The sequence below is a fragment of the Musca domestica genome, unplaced genomic scaffold (assembly GCF_030504385.1).
Source record: "Musca domestica strain aabys unplaced genomic scaffold, Musca_domestica.polishedcontigs.V.1.1 44, whole genome shotgun sequence".
Classification (NCBI taxonomy): domain Eukaryota; kingdom Metazoa; phylum Arthropoda; class Insecta; order Diptera; family Muscidae; genus Musca; species Musca domestica.
Window position 1 is genome coordinate 1,848,945 of NW_026712334.1, and position 25,151 is coordinate 1,874,095.

Sequence of the window (25,151 nt, forward strand, 5' to 3'; positions counted from 1 at the left end):
GGTAACGAACTACATTTAGATAATTGAGTTGTTGGCGGTGTTGTATACTCCTAATAAAGATTACCACCAATGTGCCTGTTAACCAAATACACAGACCGTTTTTTGTGGTTTAACCAAAATCCATTTATATAGACTGTGAGAACCACATATGCAGGCAAAGAGCAACGCCACATAAAGGCATACGATAGTAATGTAAATTTAATAGAGGTTAAATGTATTGTAAACTTTTAGGTATATGATTTCATAACTGTTGGAGTAAGTTTCGGTGAATAATATTTTTACCCTTTATCCGTAAATGGATGATATATTAATTTTGTCTGTGTGGGGTTATGCCAACTTGATTTTCACCCAAATTTATGTAGCGTGCAGGAATGATAGAGAGACTTACCACCGACTTCGGAATCTATTTTGACCTGTTAGTCTATAAAATATAGACATCTATATCATCTATCATCATCTATATAGACATCCCTCCCACCGTCGTAGACCCCATGAAGTCTGCCTTCTATCCTAACGGATTTGTGTAATTTTCGTAATGAGTTCCAGCTCCTGCGTAAGAACACTGTACACACAGGTCCACATTTACTGTAGCTCCCATGTAACGACACCAACCGGCATTCGATCTTTTTATGATTTCAGCCATACTTTTCAATGGAATTGATTCAAATTTTACGCTATCCTTACCTTCGGATATTAAGTATTATTACGATTTATGACAAATTTTCTATAGGGTTTGTGTTAAATTTGTTACTTGCAGTTCACATATCATTCATATAATTTCCCGTTTTGGTATGGTCCCATAAACGGTTCCACTCTCTTTTTTGTTTATACCCTACACTATATAGTTCTAAGGGTAAGGGTAATTTCTGAGCCGATTTATGCGTGTCAGCCCATCTGTCCACCTGTCCATGTATTTGAACAAAATGCAGGCCGAATTTATTATCCGATTGAGATGAAATTTTCCAAACAATATTTGCTTAAACCAAGGACGAGCCCTACTGCAATTATTGAGAACCGGTTCAAATTTATATATAGCTTCCATATACAGGGTGAGATAAAAAACTGCAACGAAGTCAAACGCCATAATTTTTACATTTTTTTAAATTTAATTGAATGTAAGCAAAAAATGTAGTAAATAGCATCAAATTTTGGAATAAGTTTAGATTTGTTCAAATTGGTCACCTTTGGCACGAATTATGGTCTTCAAACAAAAAATGAAACTGTCACACGCTGCCCGAATGTTGCTCTGCGGTATTTTGGCCAATTCCTGGCAAAGATCTTGCTTAAGATGATCGACACTTTGGTATTTTTTAGTGCCAACTTTACTTTCCAAAATGCTCCAGACACAATAGTCCAACGTTTTTTTTTTTAATACACCCTGCTGAATATTTTCCCGATAATATTCAGCATTTATTCTGATGCCACGGTCAATAAATACGAGCGGAAAGCGACCATCGGCTGTTATGGCGGCTCACACCATCACCATGGCCGGCGATTGAGTTGTCAACCGAAGGTGCACATATTCAGCTGACCTCTTTGGCAAGTAAACACGATCATTTTGTTTGTTTACAAACTGCTGCACAACGAATGTTTTCTCATCAGAGAAAACCAAATTCGGCAGTTCACCACTTTCGGCCAAGCGAAGCAACTTTTTATCTGATTTGAGTCTATTTTCATTCTGTAGCGGTATAAGTTCTTGCACTTTTTGGAATTTCAATGGCTTTACCCCGAGCTCATTGCGATATGTTCAGCTCACGAGCCATTTTTCAGCCACAGCGACGGGGGTTTCGATCAAGTCGCTTCTTTACTTTTCGAATCATTTCTGCTGATGTTGTTTTTTTCTTTCATCCACTTCCTTGACGTCGGGCTACGCTACCAGTATCACGGTAATAAGCGATGGTACTAGACACAAAAGATTTATTCACATTTAAATGCTGGAGTGCTCTAACGATAGTCACTTGTGGTTTTCCAGCCAAATATAAAGAAATAACACATTATCACGCTTGAATTCCATCACTAATAACTTTTTTCTTGGAAAATTCTCACCAAAATGCTTTTGTACGCTTGTGTACAATATAATGAGCTGCCACTGGAATAATTTTAACAGCTGTTGGACGAGAAATGACAGCAGTCTGAAGTTGGTTGCAGTTTTTTCATCTCACCCTTTAGGTCTTCAACCGATTTCGGGTTAATTGTTCACAAAATGGCCAATATTAGTCCAAATGTCCTGAATTTTGGCCTACCCTACCGAATTCAATCTAGCAGCAAGTATATCAAACTAGCTGGCCCGGTCCGCGTTGCCGGCCCGTAGTTTTAGTCTTTAATGCAAATTTTGCATAGCATAATATTTCACAAATCTAGCTCATAAAGGTGAACAAATTTTAATATAAATATTGATTCGACTAAATAGAAATAAATAACTATGGAAGGAGGGCAAAATAATTTCTGAATAGTCAAAGTTAATTACGCTTTTACACCCATTACCATAGCACCTCAAATTGCGCATTAGAGTCCCCAAAAAGTCTATGTTCTTGTTCATGGTAAAATTCAATAACGATTAAAAAATACCCGCGTTGTTATCCGCCAATCGGTAAACATCACTATAGATCGGCGGGCCTGGGGACTATATGGTGACTGTACCAAAATATTTACATATTGTTGACATTTTTCTGTAAGATGGTTCTCTACTCACAAAGTAGCCTAAATACAGCAAATAATGGCCAAATCAGTTGAAAAACGTGGCCAAGACCACGGTCACAGCTGAAATCAGGGATACATTTATATAAGGGTTATACCAAAACGTGGCCCAACCAATATTCTCTTGGGGGTTACAAATTCAATAGAAAACAACATTTTTTTTTCTGACCACCAATTAGATGTGAAAGTGGACTTGGGAATACGCCAATGTGGGGACTTTACTTAAATAAATTCCTATGTGGCAATTATCTGTATGATGGTTCCCTACCCCAGAGTAGCATAAATACAACCTTTAGCCAAGTCAATTAATGAATGTGATCAAGACCAAAATGGGCCCTACTCTGAAAATTTCAAACTTTATGCGAAGAGGTTCTCTACCTCCTTAGAAACAAAAATGCCAAATAATGGCTAAAATATTAAAAAAGTGACCAAGACACCAAAAATAGCTTAAATCATACGATGGTTATATAAATATGAAATCGGGTTGTCCCTTATCCGTGAGTTATGATCGATATCATGACCTATCTTGAATGTTTGGGAAGAATTTCTGGAAGGATAGAAATCTTTATCTTACTAAAAGTCCCATTCGCTCTACTATTTTCCACCCTTTATATTTGGTATTTTTCTGATTGTACATTGGACGGATTATTGTGACAGGAAAGAAGTAGTTCCACGCTTTGAAATGATCCCCATTAGGCTTTTCCGGCAATTTTTGTTTGTTCAAATGTGTTCGCATCTTCCAGCTGAACCACGATGTCGGCCCTGGAGTTGAAAGGTAGATGTCAGTTGACATCGTATTTCCCACTTATTTCATTTTTTGGTGAAAATTTGTATATAGTGAAAAATTATTCTTTATTTTGTTCGCAAAAAATTTACTGAATTCAATTAGATAATACAAATTGAAAAAAAATTGACAAAAGAAGAATAACACATTGAAAAAATCTTCAACTTGTTAGCTGATTTTTTTACAGCAAATGTTTAAAGATCCTTATATAGTTTGTCAATAGAATGTACTTCTATTTTAAAATTCGATTCCATTAAATTATTTCGACATCATCTATTCCGTTTCGCCACCACATAATTCGGTACTACGCTTCCATGTAACTCGCCATCAATTTCATTTCTCAAGAAATCAACTCAATTAAATAAATTGGTATTAATATTTGAATTAAAAAAAAAAAAAAAAAAAATATATATATATATATATATATATATATATATATATATATATATATATATATATATATATATATATATAAAAAACACTACAAATGTACATTAGAAAAAAGTAAGTAAAAATGGAAAAAAATCATGCAAAATAAAACATTACTATTGTACATTTCAAAAGTCAAAATGAAAATGTTAAAATATCACATTTTTACGCGATTTTTTTGGATATTATCCTTTTCGGAGAGGAGAAAATTCCGAATTTGTTTGAATCGTTAAAATCAGTCCAGCGGTTCTTAAGTTATAAGCGTAGTAACTAACACAACTTTCTTTTATATATATAGATTTCGTATATAGCTAAAGCTCCCATATATATGTTTCATGCTTTGGGGTTTTGAGTCCCTCACGTGCGTAATATACACTTCTCAGGAATGAAATTTGGTACCAGATAACCCATGGAGCTCCAAAATACCTCTGTCACATTTTATCGATTATGATAAAGCTCCCATGTCTATCTTTATCCGATATCAGGTTTAGTGTGCACCAAATGGACAGTATCAGTCCAAATGACCTGAATTTTTGAACATGCGACCAAATTCAGTGTAGAAGTAAGTACTCCACAACAACAAAATCTGGTACCAACTCAGAAATAAGTTTTTAAAATTTTGTCAAGATCGGTTAACTTTTATATCCGATTTCAGGTGTTTGTGCACCAAATGTCTAATACCAACCCAAATGACCTGAATTTTAACACATCATTGCAGTTTTAAGTCACTCCTTTTTACTCACAATTCAAAGGCATGACTTGTATGACATGTGGTTTCAACAAGGCTTCGATGAACATTTTATTTCACATTCGGGACCGGTCAACTAGTTGCCTAAATCGCGCTAAATAACTCTCTTGGACTATTTTTTGTGGTGCATTGAAGGATTTATGTTTGAGATACCGGCTAAAAGGTTGGAATGTGTATGCCAAAACTGAAAAAAAATCGTATAAATTTTAATAAAAATGTCCTTTATTTGCAATTGTTAAAAATTCTTTCGCTTTATATATAGAATTACGTTTTGAAATTGTTTAACTTTTGTGGAAGAAGTATCAGAAAGAGGAGCACACTTTTTTTTTAATCAATCTAAGTTTGTTGAATCAATAGGATATGGAATATTTGGATGTTCCGTTCAAAAAATACTATGCGTACCAACCACACTGACATACATCACCTCATCAACTCCAAAAGTTTTAAGACCGATATCGCTCAATAAACAATATGATCTTCAAATGAAAAATATTACATCTATGAGACAAGTTTGGTTGCATTAAACAATACATACCCCTCTGTACAATACATGCGTGTTATAATACTTCAGTACTCGTATTTTAATATACAATGCCAAAGCCACAAATTCTTCTTAAGCTGTACGTAGGAGTCCCACCGTTGATGTTTTGTATAACTTTGCAACTGTTTTTCAATGGAATTCTATAATCTATAACAGGGCTAGGCAGAGAGCCTCAAATTTTTTTTGTGATTGTATGTGTTTTGAAATAACAAAATATTGCAAGTGCTTTTTTGCCTCTCTTTACAGAGTGAGAAATAATTTTTTATCTTTAAATTTTCAATTTAAAATTTTCTGTTTTAAAAAGGACTTTGTTGGTAAAAATTAATATTTTGATAAGACAATTCGGAGATATATTTGCACAATTATTTCAATTATGTTTCATTTTAAAATAAAAAAAAAATATAAGTTGACATTTTTAAAAATTTTATATAATTTTTATTAAAAAAAATTAAAAAAAATTATTAAACACAAATAATAATTTCGGACTTAACATCCTAACCATCTAAGTTGATCCTTTAAAAATTAATACGCAAATAGTTGTAAAATTTTATGCTGATCAGAAACTCATTTCCTGCGTTGGGTCCTAAAATATTATGTCTATGAATTACAAACAGAATGACAAACATCACATCCTGTTATTTTTCCAAATATTGACTAAGAAAGTACATATAATTTCAGAGAAATCAAGGGATATGAAAATGTCTATTAATTTGGAAGGACAATAAATTTGTCTAACAATATGAAATAAATTTCTATTCCTAACATGCGAATTTTTATACAAATTCTGTAAAAATAGAATTCAATCAAAAAAATAAATCTTAGCAGTTGTAATTTTTACAATTTCGGAATTATTTGCTTCTAATATGTAGTAAGATATATTTATGTGCTCCAATATTTCTTACGGTGTATTCATAAAAATATCCGACAGCACCTTCCATCGACTGCTCGAACCAAACTAAATATTCTCCCAAAACCAATTTGACAGAAAATTCAAAACAATTTAGTTTTTACAATTGTGTTGGTGAACACACAGATATCCCAAGGGATACTCTTTGCCTAGCCTTGATCTATAACAAGGCTAGGCAAAGAGTATCCCTTGGGATATCTGTGTGTTCACCAACACAATTGTAAAAAATAAATTGTTTTGAATTTTCTGTCAAAATGGTTTTGGGAGAATATTTAGTTTTGTTCGAGCAGTCGTTGAGGAAGGTGCCGTCGGATATTTTTATGAATACACCGTAAGAAATATTGGAGCACAAATATATCTTACTACATATTCAGAACAAATATTTCCGAATTTGTAAAAATTATAAATTTTAAGGTTTTTCTTTTTATACCCTACAACACTATGTGTTGGGGGTATTATAAGTTTGATTGGGCTAAAAATTATGTAACACCTCGAAATATTGGTTTCCCACATAGGAAAGTATATATGGATCTTCCTATCTCGCCGAGCTGAGTCGATCTAGCTATGTATGTCCGTCCGTCCGTCTGTCCGTCTGTCCGTCTGTCCATGTTAATTTGTAATCACTCTACAGGTCGCAATTATGGCCCGATCTTCACGAAATTTAGAATGTAGGTGGGGCTGGGACCAGAATAGAACCCTATTGCTTTTGGAGATGATCGCCAAATGTTTAGGGGTTGAAATGGACCAAATACTGAACAAATTTCGGATTTTGCAGTAGCTATACAGGTCGCAATTATAGACCAATCGACGCGAAATTTCGCATGTAGATAGAGTTTAGGGCGGGGAAGAAGCCTACTAATTTGGGTGGTCATCGGATAATATTTAGCGGGTAAAATATACCATATCTTTTGTGTTGAAAAAAAATCAAAATTTTTAATTAAACCGTGAATATTTTAAATCCCGGCGAAATCACAAAGCCATCACAAGGTTACTTCTGACCTTTACATTGATGTTAACATCCAACAAATCGGATATATAACAAAATATGTGCGATATATATGTCTATCAAAGGAGATATGCTTGAAAGATCTCTTATATGTCGAGAACGGCTGAACTGATTTCGACAGTTCACATTAATTCAGAATGGCCTCTTGGCAGGAAAGAAAAGACGTCTAAAAAAATCGCATAAAAATATCTCTCTAAAGATGAAAATATTGATTTTCTAAAATTTTCTCATATTTTTTCAATTTTGTCATATTTTTGGCATATTTTCATTTTGAATTAAACATTTGGTAATATTTCTACAGCTAACAAAACTAAGTAGTTAGGATATCAGGATATCATATACAGATCGCATTTATGGCCCGATCCTTACGAAATTTTGCATGGGGATCAGATGAGGGTCAGAATAGAAGCCTACTCTTTTTGGAGATGATCGCCACATATTTAGGGGTTGAAATGGACCAAAAAGTGCAAAATTGTCAGCAGGCCATAATTATTGCCCGATCCTCACGCACATTTGAATGGGGGTTACCGCACATTGCAAAAGCCAAGCAGTTTCGGATGGTCATCCAAAAATATTCAATGTGTGAAAGAAACAGTTTGCCAACTTTTGTAGACAAAATACGAAAATGTCCATTCCGGTGACTTTTTGGAGAATTCACAAATACAGGAAAGACACACTTCTGACTATTTCGTTAACGCTGATTTCGTTGAAGAATATAGTCAAATATCTGTATCTCATATAGATGCGTTTCAGTCAAAAACCAATAATAAATGTTAATCTTTTGCCACTTTTGAGAGATTATAGGTCTTTGGGAAATATTGGTTACAGATCTAGGAAGACCATTTACGTGCAACATCTACCAATAAATTGGAAATGAGCAAATTAGTTTAAGTTGCTATTATTCGAAAATTAGAAAACGAAACCTGATGGTTTTTTTTTTATTATTTGTCACAATATCTTGTGGAATTCTTTCGAGTATCTCGCCTATATAAACAGTATCGTTTATTATAGTGTTGTAGGGTATTCAACGGTCGGCCCCGCTCGACTGTAGCCTTTGCTTACTTGTTTTAATTGAATTTTATTTGACGAAATTTAAATACGAATTCAGGAATAGGAATTTATTTCATATTGTTAGACAAATTTATTGTCCTTCCAAATTAATGGACATTTTCATATCACTTGATTTCTCTGAAATCATATGTACGTTCTTAGTCAATATTAGGGAAAATAACAGGATGTGATGTTTGTCATTCTGTTTGTAATTCATAGTCATAATATTTTAGGATCCAACGCAGGATATGCGTTTCTGATCAGCATACAATTCTACAACTATTTGTATATGTCAGCCTGTGGTAATCGGTATTAATTTTTAAAGGACCAACTTAGATGGTTAGGATGTTAAGTCCGAAATTATTATTTGTGTTTAATATTTTTTTTTAAATAAAAATTATATAAAATTTTATTTTATATATTTTTTTTTATTTTAAAATGAAACATAATGTAAATAACTGTGCAAATATATCTCCGAATTGTCTGATCAAAATAATAATTTTTAACAACGAAGTTGTTTTTAAAACGGAAAATTATAAATTGAAAATATAAAGATAACCAATTATTTCTCACTCTGTAAAGAGAGGCAAAAAAAAACACTTGCAATATTTTGTTATTTCAAAACACATACAATCACAAAAAATTTTGAGGCTCTCTGCCTTGCCCTGATCTATAATCAATTATTTTATTCTTCTTTCTATTAATTCGTTTTGTTTATATTCTACTAGCTGGCCCGGTCCGCGTTGCCGGCCCCTACTTTTAGTTTTTAATGCATATTTTTTAAAGCATTATAGAACACTGATCTGAATGATTTCAAAATAGTCAAAGATAATTGGTCTTTTACACTCATTACCGTAATATAGGAATTAATTTATTTTTGTCATTAAAATTGTGCGTTGGAGAACCCATAAAGTCCATATTTTTCTTCATAGTATAATTCAATAACGATCCAAAAAAATAATATTCGTAATTATACCCTACACCACAAGGTGGTCAGGGTATTATGTCTTTGTGCATTTGTTTGTAACAGGCAAAAGGAAACGAGATAGACCCATAGTTCCTTTTGATGATCTGCATAGAATCACATTCTGAGTCGATTTACGCATGTCCGTCCGTCCGTCTGTCCGTCCGTCCGTCCGTCTGTCCGTCCGTCCGTCCGTCCGTCCGTCTGTCCATGTATTTTTGTAAACAAAGTACAGGTCGCATTTATTGCCCGATCCAGATGAAATTTTGCACAGATCATTTGTTCGGCCCAAGGACGAACCCTATTGAAATTGGAGATAATCGGTCAAAATTTAGATATAGCTCCCATATATATCTTCGTCCGATTTGCCTTTTATTGTGCACCAAACGTGTAATATCAGTCCGAATAGTATGGAATTTTGCACAAATCATTTGTTTGGCCCAAGGACGTACCCTATTGAAATTGAAGATAATCGGTCAAAATTTAGATATAGCTCCCATATATATCTTCGTCTGATTTGCGTTTTATTGTGCACCAAACGTGTAAAATCAGTCCGAATAGTATGAAATTTCGCATGTACGATCAGATTGGACCTCAAAATAAGTATGCCAAATTTCATCGAAATCGATTCAGATATAGCTATAGCTCCCATATATATTGTTCATCCGATTTGTTATTTTTGTCCTCCGCAGCCGTAATATGCACTCTGTAACAACAATATTTAGAGAAATTTATCAAATACAGCTCAGAAAAACATTTGCTAAATTTTATCGAGATCGGTTCAGATTTGGATATAGCTCCCACATATAACTTCGTACGATTTACATTGGATTGTGCACCAAACGTCTAATATTTGCCCAAATTGGATGAAATTTGGCACTTACGACCGAATTGAGTCTAGAAGCTAGTATGTCAAATTTAGTGAAGATCGGTTCAGATACAGCTATAGCTCCCATATATACTGTTCATCCGATTTGTCATATTTGTTACCCACAGCCGTAATATGCACTCCGTAACAACGATATTCAGGGAAATATATCAAATAGAGCTCAGAAATATCTTTGCCAAATTTTATCGAGATCGGTTCCGATTTGGATATAACTCCCATATATATATTTAACCGATTTCAGAATAATTGTGCACCAAATGGGCAATACAACTCCGAATTTAAAAGATACAAATGCTTCGGCATATTTAGTTCTTTGAACTTTAAATTATAATAGTAATCATAGCGTGTATGATTGAATTCTCCCATAAAAACTTTTAATTGTTATGCGCAGCTCAACTAAATTAGCAAAGTGGTGTAGGGTATCATAAAGTCGGCCCCGCCCGAGTTTAAAATTTTCTTTACTGGTTTTTTCATGTTTCTGCCACAATTTGATATTTCGGAGTTTATGGCATGTAGACGTACATCCCACATCTACGTTCCCAACCAATATTCTCTTGAGAGTTAAAAATTCAATAGTATACCAAATTTTCTTTTCTGACCAAACCTTGGTTAGGAAAGTGGATTTGCGGGTACACTAATGTGGGAACTATACTCAAATAAATTCCTATGTGGACAATTATCTGTAAGACGATTCTCCACCCCAGAGTAGCCTAAATACATTTTTTTAGCCAAATCAATTGATGAATGTGATTAAGAGCATATAATATAGCTTAAATTATATGATGGTTATGCCAAAACGTGATAATTTTTTGCGAGGATGGTTTCTTCTCAAATTACCAACTTTTGCTAAAATGCGTATGAGTAAAATATGGTTAAAATGTAAACTATACTTGAAAAAGGATTGTACCCTTATCCGGGGGTCATATATCATGACCTGCAAAAGCGATTTAAGATATCTTGAAAGTTTAGGAAGTTTTTTTCTTTTTTACCTAAATGTCCAATTCGCTCTACCATTTTGTACCCTTTATATTCGGTATTTCACTGATTGCCGTTCCAATGAATTGCATTTTGAGTTCTCATTGGGCGGATTATTGTAATATGAAAGAAATAGGTCCACATATAAGGGTTATACCAAAGCATTGTCCTATTCTTATAATTATTTGAAAAAATGTGTTGTTCTTCCTAAAATCTCAAATTACCAACATTTGAGGAATTTGAAAGGGGCTACATCATTTGAGGGACTACATCAATTTAGGCCGACCCTTTGTGTTTGGTTAAGCTATATAAAATGGACCCTAAAAACGTTTGATCCGAAACCCCTTTTTGGGATTTTTATGTACCAACCAAACAATTTTCCAAGTGTAATTTCCCGCAGTGTAATTACTGATTATAGCGCATAGTCACCGTATAACGTTACATGGGAGTTAAGGTTACTTTTAAGGTATCGGAAGAATTTCCCGAGGATATGAATCCTTTTCTTTCTAAATTTTCAATTTGCTCCACTATATAACAGTGCTCTTCATATTCGGTATTTCACTGGTTGCAGTCCCAATGAATTTTGCATTTTAAGTTCTCATTGGATGGATTATTTCCATATCTAGTCAATTTCCATTGAATTTTTTTTTTCGATTTTTCCCGATTTGAGAATTTTTGCCATGAGATCTCTTTTTTCGTGTTTTTTTAGAGATTTTGAAAAAGTAATTATCTTTTAACTTTGGTCTAACTGCGCTAAGTTATTTCGATATCATCTGACTGAATTCCATGCAACCCGCCATCAATTTCAGTTCTCAAGAAATCAAGTCAATTAAATAAATTGGTATTAATATTCGAATTCAAAAATAAAATATAAAAAACACTACAAATGTACATTAGAAAAAAGTAAGTCAAAATGGAAAAAAATCGTGCAAAATAAAACATTACTATTGTACATTTCAAAAGTCAAAATGAAAATGTTAATATATCACATTTTTACGCGATTTTTTTGAATATTATCCTTTTCGGAAAAGAGACAATTCCGAATTTGTATGAATCGTTAAAATCAGATCAGCGGATCTTGAGTTATAAGCGTAGTAACTAACACAACTTACATTTATATATATAGATATCCAACTTAATTTATGGAAATAAATATTTCTTGTTAACCGTTCTGTTGGGAAAAAATCCGAATAGAATAAATTGATATAGAGTGGTTGAGGCGAAACATCCATCTTTTGAAATGAACACAAAAGAGCGGTTATATTCCATCAGTATGTCAACATCATATCTATTGTACATGTGAACGTGTGTGTGTGTATTTATATTTATTTCCAATTCCGGATTATTTGTTGATTGTTTGTATTTCAGATGCGTGAAATACGTATTTGACGATAGGCAAATATTTTCTTGTGTTCGTACCCAATATCAATATTTGGACGTAGAGCAATTTGTATAACAATATTTACCGTTATTTGTCATCATAGCCATCAATATACATATAGATATTCACATATGCATATCTACATACATATATTTTTTTGTTGCCAAAATCGTTGAACCGTTAGCGACACTGGCGTGTATGCTGTGTATATGTAAATATTTCCGACTCTTTCAAACAAAAAACAAATTTTATGAAATTTTATAATACATTGCCAATCATCCATCATAATGTGGGCGTGCGAATCTATTACCAAAGTTACGTGCCAACGTGCAGAATTATTATTTATATATGGGGTGTGATGTATGCTATAAATATTTCAATTTCAATGGGGATAATAAATGTGAGAATGGAATAATTTAAATGTTCAATAAAACAATAAAAATGAATATAGGTTTTTTTTGAGGAACATATATTGTTACTCTGATGTATCAAAAAGGGGAACATCTTACGCATTTAAAGTGTTAATATTTTAGACCAACTTGCATCATTATATTTCGAAAAGTTCATATTTCTTTTGTCGAACCTTTGAATTTCTATTAGGAATTCGAAATACTCTCAATTAAATCTTAATTTACTTATTTAACTGAGAGTTGGTATTTCGAATTCTGTAAAACTTGTAAGATAATATTAGGAACAAGTTCGGTCGTCTACACCTGAGTTATAACATTCAAAGTACCTTTTTTATACCCTCCACCATAGTATGGAGGGTATATTAAGTCTGTCATTCCGTTTGTAACACCTCGAAATATACATTTTAGACGCCACAAAGTATATATATATTCTTGTTCGGCATATAATTCTATGTCGATTTAACAATGTCCGTCCGTCTGTCCGACTGTGGAAATCACTCTAGCTTCCGAACGAAATGAAGTAAGTTGATCAAAATTTACTCAAATGTGTACAATGTCTGCAGGACTTTTGGTATTGGCCACGTAGGTGGACATCTTCGTATAGCCTCCATATAACGGTACCTCCCCATACTCGGCATTTTGATGATTTTAGCGACATTATTCATCGGAATTGTTTCAAATTTGGTATTTGAAGTTCATAATGGATACTACAGACTAAGACATAAAATGGGTCATGTAGGTCCACGTCTTCTTATAGCCCCCATATAACATTATTCATCGGAATTGTTTCAAATTTGGTATTTGAAGTTCATAATGGATACTACAGACTAAGACAGAAAATGGGTCATGTAGGTCCACGTCTTCTTAAAGCCCCCATTTAACGGTACCTCCCCATATTCGGTATTTTGATGATTTTAGCAACATTATTCATCGGAATTGTTTTAAATTTGGTATTTGAAGTTCGTAATACTACAGCCTAAGACAAAAAATTGTATGTGCAGGTCCACGTCTTCGTGGCCCCCATATAAAGGTACCTCCCGATATTCGGTGTTTTGATGATTTTAGCTACATTATTCATCGGAATTGTTTTAAATTTGGTATTTGAAATTCGTAATGGATACTACAGCCAAAGGCAGAAAATTGTATGTGCAGGTCCACGTCTTCGTGGCCCCCATATAAGGGTACCTCCCGATATTCGGTGTTTTGATGATTTTTGCTACACAAATCACCGATTTTTTTTAAGTTTCGCATTTGAATATTGTAATGGCTTAGAACCTATGTAGGTCCATGTCGCCGTAAAGGCCCTGATTTAACAGCTACATTCTTTATTTTTATGATTTTAACAGAATTTTTAACAGATTTTATTTTTTGAAAATTTCCAAATTCGTTCCAAATGATGGAGGGTATTCAAAGTTCGGCCCGGCCGAACTTACTGCTTTTTAACTTGTTTTCAATAAAAATGCATACATCGTATTAAATTTTCAGACATTCACGTTTTTGTATTTTATTCAATTTTTTTCCTTTTTCGGCGAAAATAACAGAAAAATGTTTACTTTTACAACGAAAAGTCTTGAAATTGAAATTTGAGAATTCCCGACCTATCCCTTCACCCAATTTAGTATTATTGAACGCATTTCTAAACCACCGCCAAATCTGAAACACAGATAGCACCAGTAATCTAAACATCAAATTTCAGGATTTCAGCTCCATTTCTTCACCCAACACCAAATGTGTACCACTTAGTAATTTTCGTACAAATATAGGGCGTATTACAAAATCACCACCAAATCTTAAACTATTAGTAATCTATATATCAACTTTCAGAATTGTATCTCTATCCCTTTACCCAATACTACAGTACTTTTCGTACAATTGTAGTTCACAGTTCCGAAACCACCTCCATATGTCAAGACGACAAATGAACAGCGACCTCAATATAAAATTTCACATTCTAAGCACTATACCAAATTGTACCAAATATATTACTATTTAGTACTTTTCGTGCACTTGTAGTAGACATTTCCAAAAATTCTTCTAAACCGAGAAAAATTCTTAATATATTGCTATGTAAAAATAAGTAAGTAATGGACGCACTCGGGCAATTCCGATAACCTACAACACTATAATTTGCGGTAAACTCTCTACAATTAAAAAAAAAAAAAATAAAAATAATAATTCGGTCCATTTGATTCTTGAAATACTGTCATATAATCAAGTAAAGTTGTTATCTTCGATTTTTACCGGAGCCAAGAGACAATTTTCCTTTATTTTTGTCCCGCGCCGATCTAATGCGAATTCAAAAACAAGTAAGCAAAGGCTATAGTCGGGCGGGCCGACCATGTGATACCCTACAACACTACAATATGTTAGAAGCCCCTTTATGTCCAAATTCATTTTGGAAGATTTCGCTTTTGAAATTATGTTACGGAGCACTGCCCAGATATTACCATTAGCGTTTTGACCAGGGACATTTGCCCAATATTTACACACTCCATCGTGCTGTAAGTTGTTGTGGTCCATTTTATAGCTAAATATAATCCAATGGTCATCCAAAATGCCAGAATTCTTCCCTGTCCTTGGTCCATTTCAACACCTAAATATTTTGCGGACATCTTTGAAAACAATAGGCGTAGCCTATAATTGCAGACTGTATATAACAACCCCAGCCTGGGTTGTAAAGTGAAAACTATTACAAAATGTACACTTCAATATTAAGTCAAATTGAAAAAATCGCATTCGATAAAAAATATGAAAATATAAAAATATGTCACAAAATTCTACAAAATCAATATTAACATCAATTTGGCATCTTTTTTTTGCGATTTTTTGATTGATTTTATACTTTTATGCCAAGAGGGCATTCTGAATTGACAAAATTTGTCAAAATCGGTCCAGCTATTCCTGAGATATAAGCATTCTAACTGACATCCCCTTCCTTTGTATATAAACATTGTACATATTTCGGTATATATATCCGATATATTTACTATCGGCATCTACGTAACGGTCGGAATTGACCTGTTCGTCTATTTGTGATTTTGCCGGTATTAAAAATATTCGCGGTTTAATGGAAAATTTACTTTTATTTAATACAAATGTTATGGTCTATTTCACCCACTAAATATTACCCGATGACCAATCAAATTGGAAGACTTCTGACAGACAGACGGAAGGACGGACATACATGGCTAAATCGAGTCGGCTCAGCGATATAGGAAGATCCATATATACTTTCCTATATGGGAAACCAATATTTCGACGTGTTACATAATTTTTAATTTTTTTGAATTTTAATTTTGGTATTTTTCACCCGATAAAAACTATCCGATGACCCTCCCTAATATAAGGTTTCTACCCTATCCTAAACTCAATCTACTTAATATTATCTTGCAATTAATAATATCCTATAATAATTGTAAAAACTGAAAATTGTTGTCGATATACTTGATTCTCTCTCCCTGGTACTGTTTATAAAATGAGTATTTTTTATTACAAATTAATCCAACGTAACAGATGTGCTTATATCGTATGTTTTTCACCAGAAATACTATCAATAGCTTTTGAGTGGTTTTGTTATCCTCGGTTGTAAAAAATGATATTTTAAGTACATTTACAATAACAAAAAACAATGGTTAGTACGCGAAAACAATATTTTTATTTAGCGCAATAATCCAAAATATGATTATAAAAAATATTGTAATCTTTACAGTCATAAAGAGGATCAACAATTGAAGTAAGCTGATTTCAGAGGTATTAATCAAAATCAGCATTAAATCAACAATTCTTGCATCAGAAACACACAATAAATATAATTTACATATTGAGATAATGTTTATATTTATAAAATCCGAAATAAGCATCAGATTCTCTTTATATTTCACATATCCCATTATTTCTACTAACACAAGACTTGTTGTGGTTGCTTCTGGTTCCTCCCCACACAGATTCAAAATTTTGAATATCCTGAAGCTCATAGAAATCGAAATTAACATCCGATTCGATTCCAGACTTAGTACATCTCAATATTTTCATTAACACAAGTTCTGTTATAAAGATGGTAAAGATCGGACCATTTCTTTTGCTACCTGACCCATACAGGGTTCAAGAAACGAAATAACCCAACATACCAAAAATACAATACAGCTTGAGAATAATATTATGAAAATAGTTTATCGTAAGAATTCCTCAACAATGCTAGAGAAAAACTTTTTTGCACAAACTTTTCTCAAATCTGTCCTTTGTTGACAAATTTGTTTTGATTTTTTTTTTTTTTTTTTTTTTTTTGAAAATTGTCGACAAAAAAAATATTTTCTTTGGTTAAAATCAAAATCACGCGAATTTAAGACTCATTTCTGGACGAAACTCTAAGGTAATGATGAATAATAAATCTGGGAATCTGTAGTGTATATTATTTCAATCTCATTTCAGAATAGAGGCGTCAAAAAGTTGCAAGAATTCAAGAGAAGTGAAGAATTAGTGGAGGAGATGCGGAAGCTCAAATAAGGGGAAAGAAATCATCTAGGTATCAATGCAACAGGAGGCAGCGACAGCTGGGATGGCGATCAATGAATGAAATGTGTAAAATAATTAAAAAATAAATATTTTATACCATTGAAAAAATAAGCTTGATATAATATTACTTTCGTAAGCTTATTCTGCAATTACAAGAATAAGCTTATGAATAAGGGTTCCCTTTCGATTATTCTATAATTGTTAAACAAGCATTTCTCAATACATTCTCAAGATTTTCTCAAGCTTAAGGCTTATTTTTGAAAGCTTATTAAAATATTATTCTCAAGTCAATTTGGTATGTTGGGAAGCATCAAACTCTCTTCAAATTTCACACATAGGGTTGCCCACATTCGACGGACCTTTGGGCCCATTCCAATCGACGAGGCTTGTTCGCAGGCAACATTCTTTGCGTCAATTGAATTTTGTACGGGAACAAATGCAAATCAATGCGAATAATCCGTTTTAAAGTGGACCGAGCCATGCCCAACTGCTGAGAACGGCGTTTTTGGGATGTTCTTGGGACTTCTCAACACTGGCTCGTACGGCAGCGATATTCTCGGCCGATCGCCTTGGTCGACTTTTATATGGCCTCTTCCGATTAGAAAGAGCCTTACCAGTCGAAAATGTTTCGTATAAACGCTTCATGGTGTTCTTAGAAGGCGCATTTCTCACATTTTTTAATGTTTTAAAAGCACGTTGAGTTTTCACAATTGACTTCTTCTGTTGAATGTAAATTTTACCTATTTCAGAGCGCTCGCGTGGCGTGTATTGGTTCATGGTAAAAATGTGCTTGGACTGACGTTTCAAACGCGGTATGTCATTAAGCGATGTGACATCTCTGTCAAAAGTTATGGCATTGCCAGATGGGTTCGTCGAATATGGGCAACCCTGTACAAACATTTTTGGTAATACAAGATGTGTTGTGAAAGTGATATATATCTGCGAAACTCTTCTGGCAGCTCACCCACAAAGGATAATAACTTCAATACTTTTATCTGTCATAACTTGCGATACAAGTCAGCGATTATATCTAAATATATATTTCTCTCAACCAGAAACCTGAGATGAATACGGAATTTATGATTTCGTATAAAATATGATATAAATGTTCAATTTTCTTGTAATTTTACTCATACCAATATTTTTTATATGCATTAAAGTAAAGGATTGCTGCGGTTGGTTCCTCAGGCACATTATAATATTTTCTTAGAATTATTACATATCTCATATTAAATGAAGAATGTAACCAATATAGTCCAAACCTGGCAAATAGCAATATTTATATCGTATTTAATTAGAGGATCAACAATTTGAATAATCATAATAGAAGTCTAAACATACTAAAATAATCGAACATTGGTATATATCGGTAGAACCGATTGATATTTATTAACTTGTTTTATTTACTAGTTCGGCCCCTAAAATTGTTTCGAAATGTATTTCCGTTATTAATATTAAAATCACAAGCTAGCAAGATGTTCACTCTCCTTTTTCTTTACTTTTAATATGCACATTGTGAGATAGAGAAGACTATATTCTAGTCGCACTTTGTTCAAATTATCCAAAATTCAGCCTTAAAGGATGATCGTGAAATGGTTAGGTGCATAACTGCAACGACGATCGTAAAATAGTTAGGTGCGTAACTTGCAATGAAAAAAGGGAAATATAAAGGGGCTATATCTAAATATGGACAGAAAATAAAAAAAAAATGAAAAATGAAAAAAAAAAAAAATAATAATATTTTAGTCTTTTTACACGAAATTGTGGTTCATTTTGCTAGGCTTTAACGTTGTCCTAAACTATAAACTCATAAAAAATTTCATGACTATTGGTAGGGTCACATTTGTTATCTTGCTTAAGCCATTTCTCAAACAACCCTGAAACCCTGAACCCTGAAAGATATAAGACCCCTTTCCTTCCAACTAATTTTCTTCTGCCTGAAAAAAATTGTGGGTTTGAAAGTTAATTATCCCAATTTATTTCATTGTGCTTTGCGATTTCATTCATTACCATGGATTAATCAAAACTAAATTTGTTGGACTTATTTCATAATTATCCTTTTCATTTGTTGAATAAACCACAATTAGAATTTAATGAAAGGATTCAGGCAGACAGTGATAGTAAATGAATTTAATTTGAATTGAATTAAAACATTCTTAAAGTATTGCGTGCAGATAACTTATTGTGATATTGTTATTATCATAAATTTTGTGAACACTTTAAAATATTGCAAAATATCTTACTAATGAAGCTCAACAGCTGAATATAATCTATCAAAATACATCAAATCACGTTGATGTCGTTGCTATGTTTTAAATAATTAAAATATAATTAAATCTTGAGGATTGAGAACAATCAAATTAGAAACATGTATTTGGCGATAAATATTTGCGTTAAAAGAGGGGGAAGACAATTTTGTGTTAGACGAGAAAAAGGTAAAAGGGACCCAGTCAAGTGTTTCAATGGATAGGAGCTGGAATATAATATTAACCTGTGAGGAAAGTCTGTTAGGTGAATTATACCCAACATCATTTTTTTCGTAACATAATTTTTACATTTTTTTTAATTCTATTGAATGAAAGCAAAAAAATGTCGGAAATAGCATCAAATTTTAGAAAATGTTTAGATTTGATCGAATTGGTCACTTTTGGCGCGAATTATGGCCTTCAAACGGTCAATGAAAAAGTCACACTCTGCCTTATTTTCAAAAATACTCCTGACACAATAGTCCGGAGATTTTGGTGGCCATTGTTCGCTGGAAATAAAGCGAGGAACCTCATTTTGTAACCATTCTTGGGTGGCTCGTGCTGAGTGCGATGGTGCTGAGTCCTGTTGGAATGTCCAAGGTCTGCGGCCAAAATGTTTGCGTGCCCAAGGCTTCAATACACCCTCCAGAATATTTTCTATTTTCTTTCTATTGCGGTGTATGTTCTTGCACTTTTTGGAATTTTAATGGCTTTACCCCGAGCACATTTTTCAATATTTTCCGAATGGAATATTGCGATATGTTCAGCTCACGAGCCATTTTTCGGCCACTGCGTCGCGGGTTTCGATCAAGTGGCTTTTTTACTTTTCAAACCATTTCTGCTGCTGTTGCTGTTTTCTTCCGTCTACTCCATTGGCGTCGGGCTACGCTACCAGTATCACGGTAACGAGCGATGGTACGAGACACAAAAGATTTATTCACATTTCAATGCTGGAGTGCTCTAACGATAGCCACTTGTGATTTTCCAGCCAAAATGCTTTTGCACGCTTGTAAACGATATAATGAGCTGTCGCTGGAATAATTTTAACAGAGTTCGGACGAGTGGCTTACAAATTACAGCAATCTGAAATCGGTTGCAGTTTTTTAATCTCACCCTGTATTTTTGCTTTGGCAAGAGTAGGCCATGAAATCGTTTGAAACATATATATTGAAGCCATAATCAGATGTATCATGTGTATGTAGCCTATCATAGCCAGGGTTTTTGGAAATTCGTATTAAAAGCGTAAGAAAGGGAATTCTGAAATTTCAGTGTCGGATGGAGTGCAGATAGATGTCAATGATAGAGTGCAGGAGAGATGTAGCAAAGGGTTTTTGGGAATTCAAACTTTGAGGTAACGAAAAGTTCTAAATGGTACTAAACTCTTAAAATGGTACCATTTGATATTATGTGAACGGATAGAGCTAAAAATGAAATTTGGTATGAGAATCAAGGTTGGAAGTTTGAATATATAGGTGGTTATGGAAATGTGTACTAGGAGTACGAACTGTACTAAATGGTACGAAATTTAGAAGAGTTTGGCTTAGGGTGAACGGATGAAGTTGGAATTTTAAAACTTTGTTTTGGGGTCCCTTTTGGGCGTAGGTTTGTGATAAAGAGGTGGTCTTGGAAATGTGTTCTAAAGTATTAATAGTACTATATTTAGTACAATTTGGTATTATGTGAACAGATAGAGCTTGAAATCTGAAATTTGCGACCCTAAGTTCCTGTATAGCCTGGAGATATGGAACTGGTTTTGGTAATGTGTACTATAATTGTACGGAAGTACGAATTGAATGCTACTGTATTTGGTATTGGGTGGCATAATATTCTGAAATTTGATAATTATATTACTGATGGCATTTTTGTCTAAGATTTGGCGGTGGTGTTGAAATGAGTGATATATTTGTACTAAAAGCAATAGTTAGTATTAAATTATGTATTGGGTAAAGGAACTGAACTGGAATCCCGAAAATTATATAAATATTAATTTATATATGTAATTGAGATATTGAGTTGGTTTTGCAAATGTGTACTATAATTGTACAGAAAGTACTAAATAGTACTCACTTTGGTATTGATTCGAAAAGTTCTAGATAGTAATAATGAAGGGGTAGATGTGGAATACTCAAATTTGAAATTTAGGTCTGTGTTGGTATTTGAAATTGAGATATGAAGGTGGTTTTGAAAATGCATGCTGTATTTGTACGAACAATACTTCGTGGTACTAAATTGCATATTGGACGAAAGGATATAGCTGGAATAACGAAATTTGATAATGAGGCATCTATTGGTATGTGGTGTTTAGATCTGAGAGAGGTTTTAAAAATATATATAATAATTGTAAGAAAAATACTAAATAGTACTAAATTTGGTACTGGAATAGAACTGAAATCCTAATAATTGATATTAATGTCAATGTTGGTGCCTGTGGTTGAAAGAAGGAGCTGGTTTTTAATAGGCGTACTATTGTACTAAATGGTACTAATTTGGTAAAGGGGGAAATTAAGGAGCTGAAATCCAGAAAAAATAGGATGAGAGTCCGTTGTGCAATGCTTTTACTAATGTCCTCCACGGTAAACTTCAAAATGAAAGATTTTGACGACTTTTTGGTGTAAAAGGTAATCATTTACCAATTATTTTGTCCAAAAAAGAAACAGACTTAAAAAACATATAAGACCTTGAAAGTCTAGAAATTTAGTACGAGGTATGAAGTTAAATTTTGAAAAAAATTTTGTCCAACTGAACAAATTGTGCATTTTGAGTACAAGAAAAGCCGAACACGAACTGTTGGAACGCGTTTAAAATTTTAAGATGAACTTTGACGCAGTCGCGACCACTTATCTAATGTACGGCAATAAAAATTGTGTATTAGGATCACTTTAATAAGATTTGTTTCGGCTTTACAAAGTAGCCCAAAGTATACAAACTAATAAACTGTTAGGCTCAAACAATTCCATTTTTATAACATGTCATATATTGCCTGGAAAAGAAATAGCTTGTTTACTGGAAACTTTTAATTAACATTTGCTTCACATTGTTCAAAGGTGACAAATTCTTGGAAGCTCTTTGGTAACTTCCTGGCTCTACTTTACAAAATATTTGACTCACAAAATTAAAAACACTAAATCGGCATTTTAAGTGACAAAAAGTTCATTTGTATTTTATTTCCATTAATTTGTAATATGGATATGGGGCACTACAATTTATTTATAATTTCAAAAATATGCAAAAATTTTCAAAAATTTTAAAATGTTTTTAATTTTTTACCCAAGGCACTTAAAATGTGATTAAATAACCATATGACTCCTTCCTCCATACACAATTCCTGAAAAAATCCCAATCGGTGAGTAGCCCATATTGAAAAAGTCCGCACCGGAAAAAAGGATTGGTCCCCTGAGGTGAGAAATAGTACTTCCAGGAAAAACAACAACACAAAAAACGAGAAACAAAAATGTTTTCTTCTTCCATTCTCCTCTCTATGCAATTAATTTATGCAAATAGAAACAACCTTTTTTTGCTGTTGTACACAATTATTTAAACATGTTTTTGGATTTAAAGCATCACATCATAAATTTTATTGTGACAGACGCACACAATAAAAGAAGAGTTGAAAAGTCTCTGCTAAATAATGCAAATAGATTATTAAGTCTGTGTTTTAATTAAATTATTTGTTTATGCAAATTTCATTATTTTGCCATATCATGCCATAGAAATTTATGTATTTGATTTGCCCGATGGCAAAATATTAGAAAATACACATATAATGATTTGGGGTTTTGTTTTAGGACAACAATGGCTAATAAAGTTAAAAACAGAGATAAGGAGGTGTCTTCTATAAAATTTTAAATAGCAAAATATCTTGAAATACCCAAAATATGAAAAATTCCATAAAAATGATAAATCATTGAGTAAAACAGATTCCTTTGATTAGTTCCAAGGGACACAACAATATAATTTCAAAATCAATACATCTATTCAATGGCAATTAATTGCCAAAAAATCCTCTAAGTAATTAAACCAGTAAAGAAAGAACAAAATTTGTGCGGATCCGACAGTATCTAAAAAATGCATCTTAAAAACAAGTAAGCAAAGGCTATAGTCGTGCGTATAAGTTAAATTTGTCCTTTATTTATCAAAAATGCTATGGTATATTTCAACCACTAAATATTACCCGATGATCATCAAAATTGGAAGGCTTCTGCCCAGCCCAAAGCTCTAGCTCCATTCTAACTTTCGTTTCGATTGGTCTATAATTGTGACCTGTAGAACAACTGCAAAATCAGGAAATTTTTCAGTTTTTGGTCCATTTAAACCCCTAAATATTATGCGATCATCTCCAAAAGAAATAGGGTTCTATTCTGACCTTAACCCCACCTACATTTTAAATGTTTAAATGAAGATCGGGCCATAATTGCGACCTGTAGAGTGATTACAAATTAACATGGACAGACGGGCGGACGGACATACATAGCTAGATCGACTCAGGTCGGCGAGATAGGAAGATCCATATATACTTTCCTATGTGGGAAACCAATATTTCGAGGTGTTACATAATTTTTGGCCCAATCAAACTTATAATACCCCCAACACATAGTGTTGTAGGGTATAAATATGCATATTTTGTAGTTACGGGCAGCAATTCATGTTGTTTTTATACCCTCCACCATAGTATGGAGGGTACATTAAGATTGTCATTCCGTTTTTAAGTTCGTAATGAATACTACAACCTATGACAGAAAATTGTCTGTGCAGGTTTACGTCTTCGTATAGCCCCCATATAACGGTACCTCCTGAGATTCGGTACTTTGATGATTTTAGCTACATTATTCAACATCCGCTCTCCGCTCGTATAAATCGACCGTGGCATTAGAATTAATGCCGAACATTATCGCGAAAATATTCTTTAGGGTGTTATAAAGCCTTGGGCATACAAACGCCATCGCACTCAGCATGGGCCACCCAAAAATGGTTACATAATGAGGTTCCTCGCTTCACAATGGCCACAAAAATCTCCGGATACCAATCCATTGGATTATTATATCTGGAGTATTTTGGAAAGCAAGGTTGGCCCTAAAAAATACCCAAAGTGTCGATCACCTCAAGCAAGCTGTTTCATTGGCCGTTTGAAGGCCATAAATCGTGCCAAAGGTGATCAATTCGAACAAATCCAAAGTTATTATAAAATTTTATGCTATTTCCGACATTTGCTTTCATTCAATAAATTTAAAAAAAAGTAAGAATTATGGCGTTTGACTTTGTTGCAGATTTTATCTCACCCTTTAATACTACATTTGGAACAGTTTGGTTTAGGGTGCAAGAATGAAGTTGGAATTTTTAAATTTGTGTATTTGGGTCCCTGTTGGTGGTTGTTGGTGATAAAGAGATGCTTTTGGAAATGGGTACTACAAGTGTATGAAAAGTACTAGATTGTACTATATTTGCACACCCTACACCACATAGTGGTAAGGTTTGTAACATGGAGAACGAAGCGAGATAGACCCATAGTTACTTTGGAGGATATTCATAGAATCACTTTCTGAATCGATTTATTCATGACAGTCCGTCTGTTGGTAAGAATCAGTCCAAATTTATATATAGCTCCCATAAATATC

General features: G+C 33.4%; 1 protein-coding gene and 1 long non-coding RNA gene across 3 annotated transcripts in view; one reads left to right on the plus strand and one right to left on the minus strand.

The window, feature by feature from the left end:
• LOC131804446 (uncharacterized) overlaps nucleotides 1-25,151 on the minus strand; it is a 593,503-nt gene that overhangs the window by 85,748 nt on the left and 482,604 nt on the right. The window lies entirely within an intron of this gene.
• LOC131804449 (uncharacterized) lies at nucleotides 16,899-17,535 on the plus strand. Its single transcript, XR_009343141.1, has 2 exons — nucleotides 16,899-17,150; nucleotides 17,210-17,535. It is a non-coding gene; the product is annotated as an uncharacterized LOC131804449 (long non-coding RNA).